Source organism: Heloderma suspectum, chromosome 10, assembly GCF_057233095.1.
Source record: "Heloderma suspectum isolate Gila_16-S chromosome 10, 16-S_ref, whole genome shotgun sequence".
In the NCBI taxonomy this organism is placed as follows: Eukaryota; Metazoa; Chordata; class Lepidosauria; order Squamata; family Helodermatidae; genus Heloderma; species Heloderma suspectum.
In genome coordinates, this window is record NC_139467.1 from 14,156,225 (window position 1) to 14,163,398 (window position 7,174).

Here is a 7,174-nt window from a genome sequence, read left to right on the forward strand (position 1 = left end):
GAGGAACCTGGGAACTACAGACCAGTCAGTCTGACATCAGTCCCTGGGAAAATTCTGGAGCAGATGGTAAGGGAATCCATCTGGAAGCACCTTGAAAACAATGCAGTGATGTCTCGAAGCCAACATGGATTTGTCAAAAACAAGTCCTGCCAGACAAATCTGATCTCATTTTTTGATCAAGTAACCTCCCTTGTAGACCGTGGGAATGCTGTAGACTTCATATACCTCGACTTCAGCAAAGCTTTCAACAAAGTGCCCCATGATCTCCTGATGAGCAAACTAGCTCAAAGTGGGCTAGATGAAACAACGATCTGGTGGATCCACAGTTGGCTACAGAATCGGACTCAAAGAGTGCTTATCAATGGGACCTTCTCAAACTGGGGAGAGGTAATGAGTGGGGTACCACAGGGCTCAGTCCTGGGCCCAGTGCTCTTCCACATTTTTATGAATGACTTGGAGGAGGAGGTGCAGGGAATGCTGATCAAATTTGCAGATGACACAAAATTGGGTGGGATAGCGAATACTTTGTAAGACAGAAACAAAATTCAAAGTGATCTGGATAGACTGGAGTGCTGGGCAGAAAACAACAGAATGACATTTAATAGGGATAAATGCCAAGTTCTGCACCTAGGAAAAAGAAACCAAATGCACCGTTACAAGATGGGGGATACGTGACTCAACCACACTACAAGCGAGAAGGATCTTGGAATTGTTGTCGATCACAAGCTGAATATGAGCCAACAATGTGATGTGGCTGCAAAAAACGCAAATGCTCTTTTGGGCTGCATTCATAGAAGCATTGCTTCCAAATCCCGGGAAGTGCACTGGTTAGGCCTCATCTGGAGTACTATGTCAAGTTCTGGGCACCACACTTTAAGAAGGATGCAGACAAACTGGAGAGGGTTCAGAGGAGGGCAACAAAGATGATGAGGGGACTGGAAACAAAGCCCTATGAAGAGAGACTGAAAGAACTGGGCATGTTTAGCCTTGAGAAGAGAAGACTGAGGGGAGATATGATAGCACTCTTCAAGTACTTGAAAGGTTGTCACAGAGAAGAAGGCCAGGATCTCTTCTTGATCATCCCAGAGTGCAGGACACGGAATAATGGGCTCAAGTTACAGGAAGCCAGATTCCGGCTGAACATCAGGAAAAACTTCCTGACTGTAAGAGCAATACGACAATGGAACCAATTACCTGGGGAGGTGGTGGGCTCTCCCACACTGGAGGCCTTCAAGATGAGGCTGGACAGCCATCTGTCAGGGATGCTCTGACTTGGATTCCTGCATTGAGCAGGGGGTTGGACCCGATGGCCTTGTAGGCCCCTTCCAACCTTACTATTCTATGATTCTATGACCAATCTCTGCGTTACTGCTGGTAAACAGAATACTGCCCCCCAAACTAAATTTTGGAAATGGGAAATGGGGGGGGGGGAGTCACATGTCTGCGGAATCCGCTTGCCCCACGGATGCCAGTCCGGCATGGAATTCGCAGACAGGACTGCAGGAAATTCAGACTCATTTGACTCCCTTGCAGATTTCTCGGGCATCCCTAAATCAGAGTCACAAGCATTTTGGTAGAATAAGGGTGCAATCCTATACTCATTTACCCAGGAATAAGTCCCATTGAACTCAATAAGGGTTACTTCTGAGTGTATATATATATATATGTGTGTGTATATATATATACATATACATACATACACACACACACACACACAGGCATATACATTGCAGGCTTTTAAGAAGGCCTTGAAAACATATTATTTTACCATGGCGTTCTCTTGATATGATTGCTGTTATTGCTGTTGTTGTTGCTGGTTTGATTGTCAGCATTTATTATTGCTTTTATTGCTATTTTATTTAGTTTATGTGTTTATCACTTTAAATATTTTAACTTTATATATTTTAATATTTATATAAATATTTTATATATTTTATTGCTGTGAGATGCCTTGGGAGGGCTTCTGCCCTGAAAGGTGGCCAATATTTTTTTAAAAATAAAATAAAATAAATAGTATATATTTGATTCGTACCCTGCCTTTATACCAAGAAAAATGGCACTCAAGGGGGCCGTATAGGACATCAGTAGTATTCACCATAAATGTTTTTAAAAGAAACAGTAGTTCTAGTTTATTTTATTTGTTTGTTTTTTTCTCACCCTCCAGCAGCAAATAAATAAGACAGTACAAAGGCATGATACTGAATACAAATACAGAAACTGCAGCCTCCAGCTTCCACTTACAGACTCTGTAGTCAAATAAACAAATTAGAGTTAGGTGGCTGAGCTACTGTGAGCTGCCATTTTAATTTCCCATGATGCCTCAGTGCAATGCTACATCTGGGGCATTGTGGGAAATTGAAATAGAGGCTTGCAGATGCCTAGCACTCATCAGAGCATTCCTGTACCTGCAGCCACTCCCATTTGCCACCCATCACTGTTGCCAGGGAAACCTACTGACATCAAATTGTGTGTGTGTGGGATACAGATGTTGGAGGGACACTTTGCCCAGGATCCTCTCATACCTGGAACCAACTTCCTTATTCCTGGTTCAGCAAGGGACAGGAAATTGCGAGACAACTCCAGAAGAAGCGAGCTAATCAGTACTAGTAATGAGGTGTTGTGTGAATCGTTGCGCTTTTATCATGCCATTGAAAGCAGCAAGCTGTGTGATGTTAAGTCCATGTGTCTACAGTCCTATTGTAGGAACTGGAAACTGGTACTGCTTGTGAAGGACACAAAAGCCCAGTGCAGGTGTTACAAAACTGGAAGTGTGGAATGCCCACAGGGACTCAAGAACTGCCCCCATCTCCATCCCAGACCCCCCTGTGTTGATTGGGAAGGTCTGAAGAGAGGCTGTAATCAAACTCATCTGAATGCAGCTACGGTCCTCCATGCAAATAGGAGCCCTGCACAATCAGGGTTCTATGTGTAAATCAAGTTAAGAGTAATTTGCTAAACATCACATATTCTAAAACCAAATTCAGTTTTCCATGTATACATCCTTATGCAGTCAAAACGGCACCATCCACACACAAGAAGGAGGTATCAGCAGGCTTTGGGGAATCCCAAGGTTGTGGAAGTATGAAGAGTTTTTAGAGGAAAAAAACCCTAAGGGGTGTGTGTGGGGGGGATACCCAGACCAATGAGGGCTGAGAATGCTCAGTGGCTATGGAATGTGGAAGGCTGGCTAGGGATGCGTGAGAATTTCACTGACACTCAAAAAATGGACAAAAAAGTTCCACTTGCAATCCCAAATGGGAGCATCATCACAATTTTTGGAAAAATTCTCTAGATTGTGATCATGTTCGCTTAATGTGTCCTTAAAAAAAAAAAAAGCATACTGTAAAATGCGTAGTTTCTGAAAGGAATGCATTTTTATGGTTTAATCAATGGGGAGGAAGCACACATTTCATTCCATGCTTGGAAAAAATGGCCTTTTCCTGCTTGGGGATGAGCATGAATGTGGTGAAATGAGCATCAGGGCAGGAAAATGTGAGTCTCAATGAACTCAACATTTGCTCATTCACTCATGCTGGCTCACTGCTGGATCAGGCCCTCTCAGACACTGAGAGAGGCCTGGGCCACTTGCTATATTTAAAAAGAAATAAATAAGTCAAGAAATGCCAAAACGGGGTTACAAACATTGTGGTATTTTTGTAATGCTATTTAACAAATTAATGCTATTAACACACATACAAAAATACAATGCAATAATTTGTCACAAATGTTCCTTTTTTATTTAACAAGTGCTTGCCTAACTTTTTTCTGTGCAAGTTCAGCGATTATTCTGGAAAAAGATAGTTTTCTTGCAATGTCACAGTTTATGTTAAACATAGCAAGGCCGTTCAAACCGTTCAAACCTTCTCTCATAGGTGAATGGTAGTAATTCTTGACCTGCTTCCGGACACTCACCTGAACCTAGGGATGTACGAAAGACACTTACCTGGTCTCGCAGCTTGCTTCGCGGTGGGGGGGAGGCGCTTCGCTTCTCCCCCCGAAGTTCAGGTGAGGGGCGGGAGCTGTCCCGCCTCGCCCGACCGAAATTCAGGCTGGGGGGGAGGCTTCCTGCCTCGCCCGGCCGAAATTCAGGCCAGGGAGAAGCACCCTGTCTCCCCAGCCGCGAACTACGAAAGTAAAAAAAAAAAAAGACCCCGTGATAGGCTACGTAACCATTTACGCAGCCTATCATGGCTAGATTTGCAAAGTCAACCGTGATAGGCTACGTTAATCGTTACGTAGCCTATCACGGGTGACTTTGGAAAAAAAAAAAAAGTGCGTACGCAAATAGTGGCAAATAGTGTTTCCTTATTTTCGCCGTAGTCTACGTAAATCTTTACGTAGGCTAGATGTGACAAACTAAGGAACGCAAATGGCGGCGCCCCATGGGCGCCGCCATTTGTGTATGCGCTTTTTTTTTTCAAAGTCACCTGTGATAGGCTACGTGACGATTTACATAGCCTATCACGGCTGACTTTGGAAATCTAGCCGTGATAGGCTACGTAAATCGTTACTTAGCCTATTACGGGTGTGTGTGTCTTTTTTTTTACTTTACCTTTTTTTTTCGCGGCCGGGGAGACGGGGCGCTCCTCCCCAGCCTGAATTTCGGCGGCAAGGGATGGGGCGCCTCCCCCCTGGCCTGAATTTCGGCCAGGCGAGGCGGTGTTGCAGAACCCAGAGTCAGAGAGACCACGGAGTGAAGGAAAAAGAGATTCTTTATTTAACGCGCGGGCTTAAGGCTGGAATCATTTCCAAAGAGCCAGAAGCCCCGAAATACATCAGCACATTGGTTTTATAGACATTGTGACACATATGAAACGGCTCCTCCTCCCCCTCCCATGTGGGGTTGCAGTCCTCAACATTTCTTCTCCCAGCACCATTGTTTATAATACAAGAACTGGGTTATAGGGTAGCCATGATAAGGAGAGAACAGAAGAGAACAGCAGAGAACAAGATATACAATTGTATGACCTTTGACAAGATAAGGAATTCCTGTGTCTTGTCAGCTTACAACAATATATTCAAGGGAGAAAGAGCTCAGCAAGAACATGAAGCATGAGACTGCATGAGGCTACTTAATCTGACCCCCGATATGGCTGCTACATTCCCCCTTTAAATGCATAATTTTATTACAATTATAGCATTTCTGATAACCATACAAAGCTCTTTGTGACATACATATTACTTAGCCTCTTGTTGGGTTATTAGAGCGTAGAGGGCAGCAGTTTTACTAGCTGAGACATAAAACAGATTGGTTAAACAGCGCATAAGACAAGGAACGCAGAGACATAACAGAACTTTTATGAACAACACTGGTAGAATTAGGATGAACAATGCTTTAAGCCAGCTAAGATCTGGAAGCTAAGGGGTTAACTAATTGAGCTAATTGTTTTGTCTTATTGTTTTGTTAGCTACTATATTGTGCAGCTTGTTGATCTGTTCATCTACAGCATTGCCATTATTAGTTAAGTTAAAACAACAGAGCTTTTGGTGTGTCTCACAACTTAAATGATGAAGAAGGAAGAGGTAATCTATACCAGCTCTATTTTCTAGAACTGCACCTCTTAGATCACGCAAATCTTTATTTAACAATGACAATGCTCGTGAGGTGGCATTCATGCTTTTGGCTAAGCTGCAAGGTAACCAGTTGATCTCTAGACCATCAGCCAAGGCTAAACGTGGAACCCCAACTAGTGACATTCCTAAGGCCAATTTTTCTGAGTCAGAATATAACTGCACATGACTATTAATATTTTTAGTTAGTTGGAGTGCTCGAGGCTGCCGTCGACAGATTTTCTCGGGCTACAGGGGAAGAATTGGCACCAGGCGGCTGAGGCCACATGGGTGGTTATTAGACAAGTTGGCAGGAATTAGGGGTGAACGAAAGTCACTTACCTTTTCTCGCAGCTTTTTTGCGGTGGGGGGGAGCGCTTCGCTGCTCCCCCCGCGAAGTTCAGGCCGGGGGGGGAGGCTTCCCGCCTCGCCCGGCCGAAATTCAGGCCGGGGGGGGAGGCTTCCCGCCTCGCCCGGCCGAAATTCAGGCCGGGGAGGAGGCTTCCCGCCTCGCCCGGCCGCGAACACGAAAGTAAAAAAAAACAAAAACAAAAACGTCCCCTGATAGGCTACGTGACGATTCACATAGCCTATCACGGCTAGATCTGGAAAGTCAGCCGTGATAGGCTACGTGAATCGTCACGTAGCCTATCACGGGTGACTTTAAAAAAAAAAAAAAAAGCGCGTACGGATAATGGCGGCCCCCATAGGGAGCCGCCATTCGCGTTCCTTATTTAGTTGCTGTAGTCTACGTCAATGTTTACGTAGACTACGGCGAAAATAAGGGCAACGCAAATAGCGTTGCCCTTATTTTCGCCGTAGTCTATGTAAACATTGACGTAGACTACAGCGACCAAATAAGGAACGGGAATGGCGGCTCCCTATGGGGGCCGCCATTATCCGTACACACTTTTTTTTTTTTTTAAGTCACCCGTGATAGGCTACGTGACGATTCATGTAGCCTATCACGGCTGACTTTGCAAATCTTGCCGTGATAGGCTACGTGAATCGTCACGTAGCCTATCAGGGGACGTTTTTTTTTTTTCTTTCATTGCAATGGCGGGGGCGGCAGCCGGTCGAAAGACCGGCTGCCGCTCCCGCCCCGCTCGAACACCGGACGAACCGCCAGCCGGACCCGCCGCCGGGAGGGACATTCAGGGAAGGTAAGTCCCGTCCCGGGGGGGGCGGGGGGCGGGGGGGCGGAGGATTTCTCCCCGAAACTTGTTTGGGGGGCCGAACACGTTGGCGCTCGGCCCCCCGAAGTTTTGGGGAGAAATTCTCCGCCATCCCTAGCAGGAATGAATGACCAAGTGTGGGAACTACATGTCTAAAACCATCTATGAGGCAAAAGTATGTGGGCATCATTAAAAGATATGTTTTGAATTTTATTACAGTGGAAGGGGGCCAGGGATAGCTTTATATTTTCTGGAAAATTTTTGACAATTAAGCATTCGTGCACACGTAGCATTTGTTTCAGCAACGATGGGGGTGCGTAGAGTGAACTCTGTAGGGGGTAGGATCTTTGCAACCCTGCCCTAATTAGCATTTTGGGAATAAGTTAAACTTACACCATAAACTCTTAACATGGTATCTTTTTGAATTTTCCTAGGATGTCTACAGACAG